The sequence below is a fragment of the Mobula hypostoma genome, chromosome 9 (assembly GCF_963921235.1).
Source record: "Mobula hypostoma chromosome 9, sMobHyp1.1, whole genome shotgun sequence".
Taxonomy (NCBI): Eukaryota; Metazoa; Chordata; class Chondrichthyes; order Myliobatiformes; family Myliobatidae; genus Mobula; species Mobula hypostoma.
In genome coordinates, this window is record NC_086105.1 from 115,138,700 (window position 1) to 115,152,145 (window position 13,446).

Genomic DNA, 13,446 nt, shown 5'->3' on the forward strand with positions numbered 1-13,446 from the left:
TTCCCCTCCCCCACCCCTTTGTCTTAAAAATTACTGTTTTTTTCAATTACCAGCATTCTTCAAACCCTCCCCAAAGTTCTTCCTTCAGTCCTGACGAAGGGTTTCGGCCCAAAACGTTGAGTAATCTTTTCAACTGATGCTGACTGACCTGCTGAGTTCCTCCAGCGCATTGTGAGTGTTCCTCTGACTACAGGGTGAATCAAGGCAGCGGGGTCCAGGTGATTAAACCCGATGCTTGGACATCGATTTAGGGGCCGGCCCAGATTGTAAAGGTCAGGGCGTCAAGGCCTGAGGCAAGGGATGGGCCAAATCAGATCATTGCCCCATGATTCAGCTCTGCGCTGTACTATGAAACTCTCTTTACAGACCAGTTCAGAATGCTATTTGTATGATGTGTTTTTTTTTCTCTCTGCACATTGGGTGTTCGACAGTCTTTTTTTTAAAAGCTGGGTTCTTTTGGCTTTCTTTGTTTCATGGCTGCCTGTTAGGAGACAAATCTCAAGAATGTATAATGTACACAAACTTTGATAATAAATGTACTTTGAACATTGAAATCTCAAACATACTTAATCATTTGTTGAAAGACAAAACACCAGATATTGATCAGAACCAGAGGATGAACATAGCAACCCCAAGTAAATCAGTCTGACCTGGATAAAGTAGTAACGCAAGTAGGGTCACCCCAGAGCAGCCCAACCCAAAGGCTTTATCAAGTCATCCCCAGCGCAAAGTACTGTCAAGGTCCGACACATTAAATGGCCCAGATTTAAATGCAGTTTGTCTGGCTTCCCTGATCTTGCCTTTAGTATCTGATATCAGCATGTCTGCTGGCTGCAGAAGGAAAGAAAAGTTTTAAAACATACACTACACCCTTGTCTTATCCAGTGACTCACAGTCTAAACAATATACATGTGGACATAAGCTAATGATATCAGCTGAACATAAAGTACAGATGAAATTAATGGAACACCAATCCTTCCTGTAATGACTCAGAGTCATTTTACAACAAAGAAACAGCTCAACTTGCCCATACTAACCAAGGTGCCTTTCTGAGCTACTCCCACTTTGCCTGCATTTCACCCATATCCCAGTCCATGGCCAGGCAAATAGCCTCCCCACGTCAAAAAGACAAAGGAGATTGTTATTGACTTCAGGAGGATTCACAACACTCACATCCCTCTCTACATCGATGGCTAAACAGTTTCAAACTCCTTGGAGCACACAGTTCACACAGCCTCTCATGGTCCCTGCACATATCCTACACAATCAGGAAAGCTCAATAATGCCTCTACTTTCTGAGGAGGCAGAAGAGAGCTGGATTATGCACATCTACACTCACATCATCCTATAGATGAACAGTAGAGAGCATCCTAGCAAACTGTACCACTGCATGGTATGGGCATTGCACTGCAGCAGACAGGAAGGCTCGACAGCGGGTAGTCAAAACTGCCCAAAGTATTATCAGCACCAGCTTACCCACCATCAAGGACATAGATATAGAAAGGTGCTGGAAAAGGACTGTAACATCATGAAGGATCCCACTCACCCTGCTCATGGACTGTTTGCCCCACTCGTATGAGGGAGGAGGTTATATAGCATCCATGGCAGGCCCACCAGACTCAAAGACAGTTACTTTCCCCAAGCAGAAAGGCTGATCAACACCTCCACCCACTAACCAACTCCTCCAGATCCCCTGCCACCACTACTTGATCGTTTCCTGTCAGAGTCACCTTACGATTGTTGTTGTTCAGTCATTTAGTCGAGTCTGACTATTCGTGACCTCGTGAACCATAGGGTCCATAGGGTTTTCATGGCAAGATACAGAAGTTGATTGCCAGGCCTTTCTTCCACGCAGATACCACGGCTGTCCAGGTTGGGACCCGGCTGGGTTTGAACTCGGGACCATCTGCCTTGGAGTCCAGTGTTGAAGCCACTACACCACCAGCTGGCCCATCAGCTTATGTACATACAATCAATGTACATAAACTATCTTATGTATGCATATTTATTGTATTTTATTATTGAGTTCTTCATCTTACTGTACTTTTTTGTGCTTCATTGGAGTAACAATTATTTCATTCTCCTTTATACTTGTTCACTGGACATTATATTAAACTATCTTGAGCCTATTGATGAAACTATTCAATGTCTTAAATGTTGTACTTGTACCCAAGCTCCAGCACTTCCTATGGCAGTATGTTCCATATACTCAGCACCCACTGTGTAGAAAATCTTGCTTCACGGGTTCTCTTTAAAACTTGCCCCTCATGATTTTATACACAATCTATGAAGTCACAGCCTCCTTCATTCCAGCAAAAATTTATCCCAACTCTTCTCCAACCTCAAGCCTTCCAGTCCTGGCAGCATCCCTGTGAACCATTTTTGCACCCTCTCAAGCTTACTCACATCATTCATACCAAAAGATTAAATTAAAACATCCTTTTTTCAAACACCTAATAGGGACTACCTGCCTACCTGTGTCGCCATTTTTGAGAGAACTTTGTACATACCCCTAGATCTCTGTACTACAACACGTTCTAGGGCCCTGTCTCTTACTGATTTACTGTGCACAAGGTTTAACTCCCCAAAATTAAGTTAAATTCCATCTGATATTCTTTTGCTCACTTTCTCAGTTGATCTGGATCCTGTTGTAACCTTAGACAAACACCTTCACTGTGCACGATACCAGTTCTGATGTCATCTGCAAACATACCAAGCATGCCAAGTAAATTCTCACCAAATTGTTAATATAGATGACGAACGACAGTGGATTCCTCACCAATCACTGTGGCACAGAACTGGTCACTGGTTTCCAATCTGAAAAATAAGCGACCACTATCACTTTCTTCCACTGAGCCAACTCTGATGTCAATGGTTAGATCAGCCTAAAATGCAGGACCTCATCAAGTGCACATACACGACATCTATCACCCTGCTATCACCAATCGTCTTGGTCACCACTTCAAAAGACAAAATCTCAATGAATCGCTTGAGACTTGATTTCCCACGCATAAAGCCATGCTGACTATTCCTAATCAGTCCTTGCCCTTTCAAATGCAGAAAAATCTTCTCTCTCAGCATCTCTTCCAGTAACATATCTATCAGTGAATTCAGGCATAATTAGCATCTAAAAGATTGGAAAACCTTGGATTACCAATATCACCCATCTAATTACAGCTCCTCAGTCGCTGTATGGGTTACTTACTTGATACTTTGAACAATCCACAAAATTTCTCAAAGGTATTTGAGAACTATTTGGAACTTCTATTCAGATAATGTTTACCATGTTTTACCCAGCAAGTTACATGTAATAAAAACTGGAAATGCACATGTAGGAAATGTGTTCCTTCTACCCACAAACCCCAAGCCTATTATTGTCTTCATTAGAAGTTTTAATGAAAAGTTTTCTGATAAACAGCCTTTGAGCTGATTTGAGTGATGGTGTTCTCCTAAGACATTTTTTTCCTTTAAGTAGTCAGTTGTTCACTTGTAAAAATCTTGATAATGACAGGTCCAGAGAAAAGATTAAATTAAAACACCTTTTTACAAACACTTAATAGGGAAAGTGGTGTATTTCTGTCCCTACACTAGAAATGATTTTGTTTGGTTTGCTAATTGGTCTCTCAGAAAAATAAATCTTTTTGTTTTAATATTTCTACAGAGTACACTGGAGCGTACAAAGATGCAAGTAACATTCAAGTGAAGTAAAGCAAATGACTTCAGATACAAAGGCTGTCAAATTAAAAAGTGCCCAAGAGAGATGCCATGCACCAGTGACAGTCCTACTTGCCTACAAAGAGGCAAAACTGGGATTAGAGTTATTGGTGGAAAAAATGGGGAAAAATGAGCAGTAGATGAGCCTTGCAAAGATCCTCCAGAAGATGATGCCTACAATGAAAGGCCATATTTTATTTGCATTGATCATACAAGATATGATTAAATTGCTCTGTAACAGATCTGTGCATTTTTTTTAAGCTCAGTACTAAGGCATGGCATCTGAAACATAGTTGGTGTAAACATACAAGAGAAAGAGTAGACCACTCAGGTCTTCTCTGCCATTGGACAGAATTATGGTTGATCTAATTGCAACCAAAACTTCACGGTCCGGTTAATCTGAAATAAAGTTTTGTCCAGTTGCTTTTTGAAAATCTATCTTTATCTGCCCAAAAAAATTACTAAAGATTCTGTTTCTATTGTCCTTTGAGAGAGTTCACAATCTCCAGTGACAAATATTTGGCTGTAGTCATGGATATTCATGTATGGTTGAAGGACAATTAAACTTGAACTTGAAATGGGCAACCCCCATACACATGAACAGTGGCCATAGTTCTCAATTATCCCAAGAAGGGACATTCACTTTGGCAACATGCCTCATGACCTCACAGCATAACTACAGCACAAGGTGAGGGTCATGCTGCTCAAGTCAGTTCTCTACCAGAGCAAATCTCCACCAAACATTTATCCAATTCCCTCTTTGACACTGCAAAAGAATCTACCCCCACCTCATCTGCAGGCAATTCCATTGGAATTCCAACAACATGGTTTATAATTGTTTTCTCCTCACATCACTCCCAAAATTCTTTTACATCTGTGACCTACGGTCATCAACCTCTTCATTAAAGAACACTCAAGAAAATAAGAGTTGGCCAACAGGCCCCTTATACTTACCCCATCTATGATACCCGCAACTGCTCGTCTGTGCTCAGTTCCTCAATCTTTCAAATATTTATCCATCTTCCACTGAAATATTTCTAATGATCTACTTTCCATCACACTCTGGGTAGAGAATACCAGAGACTAACTACCCTCTAAGAGGAGAAATCTCTTAGGCATTACATGAACAACCTTTAACTTATAATTGAGTCCTCTTGTTCATCACTCTCTCACTGGTGAAATAAATCAACATCTCTCTTGTCAAGTACCCTTGAAATATTTTATGTTCCTCAGATAAATTTACCCCACATTCTTCTAAAGATCCAAACTGTCCACATTCTCGTTAAGAAAACCCTCTCATCTCAGGAATTAGTTTTGTGACTCTTTCTTAATATAACTGCAATGTTTTTTAAAAAAGTTAAGACCACAAGAAGTAATCAAAATTCCAGGGAAAAGATCACCTACAGCCCGTACAACTAATACAAAACCTCTCTATTTTATAACTCTAACTCCTTTATAATCAAGACCAAAATGCCATTTGCCTTTTTAGTTACTTGTTGGACCAACATCTTGTCTTTCATACAGCACAGTGGCATAACTAATAGAGCTGTTGTCTCAGAGCAGGGGAGACTGAGGTTAAATCTTAACACTGAATGTTCTCTGTGTGGAGTTTGCACCTTCTCCCCATGATTGCATGGTTTTCCTTTGACATCTAGTTTCCTCTCACATTACTGAGACATAAAGTTTGATAGATTAATTGGCCACGATAAAATGCCCTAAAGTATGCATGCGAGGGATAGAATCAGGGAAAGTTGTTGAGAATTAGAGGAAAATAAAAGGATGGGATTTAGTCATAGTCATACATTATTAATCCTGGGGGAAATTGGCTTTTGTTACAGTTGCTCCATAAATAATAAACAGTAATAGAACCATAAATAGTTAAATAGTAATATGTAAATTATGCCAGTAAATTATGAAATAAGTCCAGGACCAGCCTATTGGCTCAGGATGTCTGACCCTCCAAGGGAGGAGCTGTAAAGTTTGATGGCCACAGGCAGGAATGACTTCCTATGACGCTCAGGGAGGAACAGTGTATGTGAGTAAGCAGATGGATGGACTCAGTGGGCCTGTTTCTATGCTGTATCTCTTTCTATGATTCTGTGAATCTAACACACAATTATCCCCTGAACTTCACTCATTTGCAAACTCTTCCAATTTAGATAACAAACTTCTATTTACTGCAGTGTAAGACCTCAAGTTTTTCTACATTAAACTCTATTTGTGAGTTTTTCTGCATCTAATCACCCAACATCAGTATACATCCTGTTGGAGAATTGTAACATCCTCTTCACAACAATGCCCTTCCACCTGTCTTTGTATCATTGGAAACCTCAGAAGCCTCATATTTCATTCCTTTCTTCAGGTCATTAATACAGATAATAAATAATTGAATAAATGCCAAGAACATTTATTCTATAATTCCCTCTCCTCATTCTTTCTACCAAAATGCATGGTCACATTTTTCTAAATTAAATTTCATCTTCGTTGTGGGTGTCCTTTCCACTAGCCTATCTATATCCTACAGCAATCCATCACTAGCCTCCACAGTTCACAATACAAAGTTTTGTGTCAGATGTTATGACTGACTAAACTGAGCCACTTGGAAGCCATTAGTGGGAGATTACAGAAGACTTATTTAGCAAAGCAGGTTGTCATAATCTAGCTTCCCCTATACAATGTACTATACTTCTTAAAACAAAGACAACAATAATTTATTAAATACAGTTTTGATTGCTATAATTGCCTAATCTGATCATTTTGAAAGTAGACAGGTAACATTGCAGAATTACATACGCATTTACATTAAAAAAGAATCGTTTTCAATATTCAGATACGGGTAGCTTGTCCAAAGGTTTCTGAGCACAAGCTTCAAACACCCAACATATACATCTTTTGTTGCAGTGGCTCCTCAAACATACAACTAGCCAGAATATTAAATGGGAAAACAGACCCGTCTTGTACACAAGTGGCAAGTGTCTTTAAAGATGTGTTAAAACAGGAGACAGGCACTTAATACCTTAAGCAACACACATCAAAGTTGTTGGTGAACGCAGCAGGCCAGGCAGCATCTCTAGGAAGAGGTACAGTCGACGTTTCGGGCCGAGACCCTTCGTCAGGACTAACTGAAGGAAGAGTTAGTAAGAGATTTGAAAGTGTGAGGGGGTGGGGAAGATCCAAAATGATAGGAGAAGACAGGAGGGGGAGGGATGGAGCCAAGAGCTGGACAGGTGATTGACAAAAGGGATATGAGAGGATCATGGGACAGGAGGTCCAGGGAAAAGGAAAAGGGGGGGGGGGAGAAAAACCAGAGGATGGGCAAGGGAAATAGTCAGAGGGACAGAGGGAGAAAAAGGAGAGAGAGAGAGAGAGAAAGAAAGATTGTGTATATATAAATAAATAATGGATGGGGTACAAGGGGGAGGTGGGGCATTAGTGGAAGTTAGAGAAGTCAATGTTCATGCCATCAGGTTGGAGGCTACCCAGATGGAATATAAGGTGTTGTTCCTCCAACCTGAGTGTGGCTTCATCTTTACCGTAGAGGAGGCCATGGATAGACATATCAGAATGGGAATGGGATGTGGAATTAAAATGTGTGGCCACTGGGAGATCTCATTCAGAACTTTTCAATGAACACCAATTAGCATGAACTTCCATCTACTATCATTCCCCGAGTTGAATTTCTGAATAGGTTATATTTCCTGAAGAATGGTCCTGCAGTCTCTTCTGTCCCCTCATTTTTGTTAATATCTGCTATCCATGATAAACCCTAACATCAGCTGTAAATTTAGAAATTATGCATTGCACCATGAAATTAATATAATTTGCACAAAGCAAAAGAGCAAGAGCAACAATAGAAATCCCTGAGGAACATCAGTATTCACCTTCCTCCAGTCGAAATAAACATCGCTCAACCCAACCCACTGTGTTGGTTACTTAGCCAACTTCTAACCATGCTATCAACATCCTTTTTATGTCATATCCTTTAAGATTGTGACTGCATCACCCTTCCCCCACCGTACCATATAAAAAACTTCTGGAAAATCATGTACTACTCCACAACAACTGTATCATTTTCATCCACTCATCTGTAATCTCAAGAATTTTTATCAAAGTTAAATTTAAAATAATTTGCTGTTAACAAATCTGCTTCAATCAAGTCCCCTCTCTCTTACAATCTACAGTGTCTGTTCAATCCTTGTTCACAAGTCAACCCAGTACCAATCTATTATCCCTCTCAGAACTGCTTACCATCCATTAAGATTCTTCCTTAATAAGAAGGTTATTACCGTTCATAGTACTCTGATGTGTTCTCAATGCCTTATAATAATTATGAAACCACTATTCTTATATTCAATTCCCAAGAGGTAAACAAGACATTTTCATAGCTTTCCCAATTACTAGTTGTGCAACATACTACACTTTTGCGAATCATGCATTGGGACAATCCTACTCCATTCTATTATGTATTAGATCACCATACAGTAGGACAGGATAATTAATAAGCACTCTAAATGATTGATTAAAAGCTAATCTTATCACCATTGCCAATATCACTGTAAATCCAATACTTTAAACCTTTTAAGCTTACACACCACAAAACTCAGCAGATCAGTTAGCATCAAGAGCAAACAGTTGACATTTTGGGCTGAGACCTTTCTTCAGGACTGAGAAAGATGGGGGAAAATGTCAGAATAAAAAGGTTGGAAGGGGGGAGGGAAGGAGGCTAGCTGAAAGGTGATAGGTGAAGCCAAGTGGGTGGGAAAGGCCAAGGGCTAAAGAAAGAGAAAGGAAAGAGGGGACCTAGGAGGAAGTAATAGGCAAGTGAGAAGTAGTAAAAGGTCAGAGGGCAGAATGGGGGGGGGCACAATTTGTTCACCTGAGATATCGATATTCATGCCACCAGGTTGGAGGGTAGCCAGATGGAATATAAGGCGTTGCTCCTCCACCCCGAGGGTGGCCTCATCTTGGCAGAAGAGAAGGCCATGGACGACACATCGGAATTGGAATGAGAATTATTATATTTGGCCACTGAGAAGTGTTGCTTGTGGTGTGGAGGTGCTCGATGGAGCGGTCCCCCCAATTTACAAAGGGTCTTACCTTTTAAACTTACCATTAGGTCACCAAGTAGCAATAATCAAAATCCAGACTGAACTCATAAGTTTCTGAATTGGGGCAGAATGTTAGATCAATAGATCAACTCCAGTGGAAATTATCTTTGATTTTATCATGACAGCTGCAAGTCATTTTACTTACAAGTTATATGCAATTTGCAATTCCACAACCCTCAGAAATAAAGGAGTTTTATATTTGTTAAGCAGAAATCTTAACATCCAATTAGTAGGAGTAGCAAAACAGTCTTGCAATCAGATGTGTTGTGCATCCATTCTAAGTCTAATTAAGGGAGAATATTTTTGACAAGGAATCGAATGTTCCACGGATAGTGTATTCCAATGATGTGCTGCAGTTGAGGGTTCATGGAACTGCAGACCATCTGCCTGATCTGCATAATGATAACTGTATTAACATGAAAATATATTTGCCAACAAAATTGTCAGTTTCATAGACACTGGCTTAACCAGAATAGAAGTCTAGGATAAGATGCACTCAGCTTTATAGCAAGTCCAGTCATTCTTGCTGTTTTATTTCTGCTACCATTAGTGCAATTGAAAAAACAAAGCAAGCAAGGGGAAAAAGAAACCCTGAGTAAAATATCATCCATTTTTTCCCCAAAAGGATACAAGTATCTTCAGCTTATTAATGTTAATATTAAATCTGTGATATTTCATCAAGAGCATTTTGTATTGATACAATTTTAAGGATATTGCTAAACAACTTCAATATATGGAATGTGTGAATCAATCTACTCATTCTATACTCCCATTGTGCTTGAAGACTAATAACACATTCGAAGCTTGGAAATGGGAGGAGGCTGCTTGCATTAAAAACGCTATCTGTACATGAATTTAGAATGGATTTACTTGACTAATAGAAATCTGATCCTCTGAATTTGAGAATATGGCAGGCTGAAATTTCTTCACACTGTAATACCAAGTCTCATTTGAAACTTTGCCAAAATAAAAACAGCAGATGACATAGACCTAGAAAGGTTTTGGCCATATAATGATAGATCTTGACATAATAGATTCAGACATCATACAGAATAAAGTTAAGTAATTACATGAATAATTCTGCTTGGATATTGATAAAAAAAATCTGCCAGTTCTCTTCACATCAGACGGCAATCCAAGTTGGGATCCTCAGAACAATGCAATGTACCAAAATGCCATGTGTCAACACACTAAAAAGGATCTACATGTACATTCCTTGAGTTTATTATTTAGTTACTTGGGTGATGCAGCACAGTCAGAACCACTTGTCCCATGTGAAAAGTTATAATAAGGAAAGGTTTGCGGGGAATGAAAGTGTACTGGAATAGATATCCATAAAGAACCATCTGGTGATGTAATGTGCCACTTTTCTTCAGCAGATATAAAAATACAATTAGGACTGAAGAATTCAACTTGGACAACAAGGTCAGCATAACAGAATTCAAAACATTAAGCAAAAACTGGGCGAGATAGAATTGTAACAATTTAGTGCAGACTTCCAAAAAAAAAGTTTTTAAAGTAAAGGAAAATGGATTAACACGAACTAAAAAGAGTACTAAAATTATGCATGGCATAAGGTAGGAAGGCTTAAAAGAATAGCTATGAGAAGCATCTTCAACAAATAACCCAGCAAATGTCCACAACTGCAGCAAGTAAAAACAAAATGGAAGAAACTAAAAAGGCTATTCACTTCAACTAATCAAGCATACTGAACCTAGCACAGCTTCAAATTCTAATCTAACAATCTGCAAATTCCACTAACTGAAATTTATTACCTTCTCCCGTGCATTCAATATGTATTGTGTGAATATTAAGTAACAGCACCAGAATAAATCTATTTTACTAGTCGGTTCAACAATTCAACAATTAAAGCATGGAGCGACAGCCATTTAATTCCCTGAATTCCATTTTGCCAAATCAGAGCTAAACCTACATACAAAATGATATTTTTGACAGAAGCAAACAGCAAGCACCCAGAACAATCTTTTACAGTTACCGTATCTGGGCTCTGCAAACCACACGTAGAATGGTGGGAGGGCGGAGGTGGTTCGGGTGAAATCACTTCATTCCCTTTTTGTGCTGGAGCTGCAGCACAACAAAATCCTTATATTATTTACAATGATTTCTTAATTATGTTTTAATTTTAGTATGATGTTGTAATTGCTTAAAAAACAGTACATCTTTACAGGTCACTTCCACCATTTCACAAAGTTAGTTAAGCTCTGTAATAGAACAATAATTTATATTAAAAAGATGCATTATTATCATCTGTCATTCAATCCACAGTCAGACCTTACACATTCTTTCTTTCCCTTCCCCCCCCACTTCTTACACCCCTCACCCCACCCCCCACCAACTCCACCCTCTTTTTATGGATCTGTACTGTTTTAAAAAAGTTCTTCCAGTTCTGACCAAAGGTCATCAATGTGAAACAATAACTCTGCTTCTTGCTGTACAAGGGCAACTCAGCATGCTGGAGATTCCCAGTGGCGTCTAGTTTGATGTCAAATTTTCAGCAGCCATGGTGCTTTGCCTTTGTTTAACTGGAAAAAGTGTGTTGTTTCAAGGACCCAAAGGAGAAAGACTAAATAATCCAAATATACACAAAGGGACTGAATTACAAAAAGCATATGCTCCTACCTTGAGGTGTTGTAAGTTAAAAAAAAACATTATGCTCTCATGATACACTCATAAAACTAACAAACTGACAGTAGAAGCTAGGAGAATCAAAATCAGGTTTGATATCACTGGCAACTGTTGTGAAATTTGTTGCTTCCCGGTAGCAGTACATTGCAATGCATAATAATAAAATAACTATAAATTATTATAAGTATAATTTAAAAATTAAATTAAATTAGTTGTGCAAAGAGAGAGCAAAAGTACTGGAAAATTGCTGGTGAGCATTCTCAGAATAAGAATTAGATTTAATATCACTGATATATGTGAAATTTGTTGTTTTATGGCAGAAGCATATTGCAAGATATAATAATAAGGCTATAAATTACATGTAAGTATATGTAAAAAAGTAAATTAAATTAAATAACTAGTGCAAAAAGAGAGGGGAAAATACTGAGGTAGTGTTTATGGACTCACTGTCCATTCAGAAATCTGATGGCAGAGGTGAAGAAGCTGTTCCTGAAACGCTGAATGTGTGCCTTCAGGCTCATGTACCTCCTCCTTGATGATAGCAATGAGAAGAGATTATGCCTTGGGTGATGAGCATCCTTAGTGATAGAGGTTGCCTTTTTGAAACACAGCCTTTTGAAGAAGTCCTCGAAGCCTGCGGAGACTAGTGTCCATGATGGAGCTGGCGGAGTTTACAGATTTCTGGAACTTTCTCTGATCCTGTGCTGAGCCTCCTCCATACCAGACAGTGACGCAACCAGTTAGAATGCCCTCCATGGTACATCTGTAGAAATCTGAAGAATTTTTGATGACGTACCAAGTCTCCACAAACTCCTACTGAAAAATATGCACTGTCATATCTTCTTTGTAATTGCAGGAATATGTTGGGTACATTGCACGACTGCATATGTTGGATCCTCAGAGATGTTGATGTCGAGAACTTGAAACTGCTTGCACTTTCCACAGCTGATCCCTCAATGAGGACTGGTGTGTGTTCCCTCAACTTCCCCTTCCTGAAGTCCACAATCAGTTCCCTGGTCTGACTGATGTTCAGGGCAAGCCTGTTGTTGCCACACAACTCAACCAACTGGTCCTGTGCCTCTTCATCACCTTCTGAAATTCTGCCAACAATAGTTGTGTATTCTGCAAATTTACAGATGGCATTTGAGCTGTGCCTAGCCATACCATCACATGTAGAGAGTAGAGCAGTGGACTAAGCACACATCCTTGAGGTGCACCGGTGTTGATTGTAAAGTAATACTATTTCGGACCCTCGCTGACTGTGGTCTTCCAGTAAGGAAGTAAAAGATTCTGTTGCAGAGGGAGCTACAGAGGCCAAGCTGATTTCTCCCTTCCTTCTTTTTCCATTCCACACTCTGGCATCCCCTCGCCTGCCTATCACCACCCCATGGAGCTTCTCCTACTTTCCCTTCTCCCGTTCTCCCCTCTCCTCTCTCATCAGATTCCTTCTCCTCCAGCCCTTTCCCACCCATCTGGCCTCTAGTCCTCCTTCAGAATGGAAAAGAAGGGGGATGACCCAAGGAAAATAAAAGTAGGGGAAGGGGGAAAAGGGTCTTAGTGTGAAATGTTGACCTGCAAATTTCCTGTAGCATTTTGTATGTGTTGCCCGAGATTTGGAATTTGCTAATTCGAACTAGGGGTATGATGGTGTTGAACGCTAAGCTATCAACAGCCGCCTGACATATAAATGTTGCTATTGCTCAGGTGATCCAGGCCAAATGGGGAGCCAGTGAGATTAGATCTATTATGGTAATAAGTAAAATGTAGTCAGCCCTAGGACCTTCCTTAGGCAGGAGTTGATTCTAGCCAAGACCAAATTCTCAAAGCACTTCATCACAGTAGATGTGAACGCAACTAAGTGACAGTCATTGAGGCAGCTCACCTTGCTCGTCTTGAGCACTGGTATGATTGCCGCCATTTTGAAGCAGGTAGAAACCTCTGACTGCAGCAGAGAGAGATTGATGATGTCCTTAAACAC

General features: G+C 39.7%; 1 protein-coding gene across 2 annotated transcripts in view; it reads right to left on the reverse strand.

The window, feature by feature from the left end:
* Positions 1–13,446, reverse strand: part of sdk1a (sidekick cell adhesion molecule 1a) — a 779,580-nt gene that overhangs the window by 693,918 nt on the left and 72,216 nt on the right. The gene's annotated exons all lie outside the window — the stretch shown is intronic.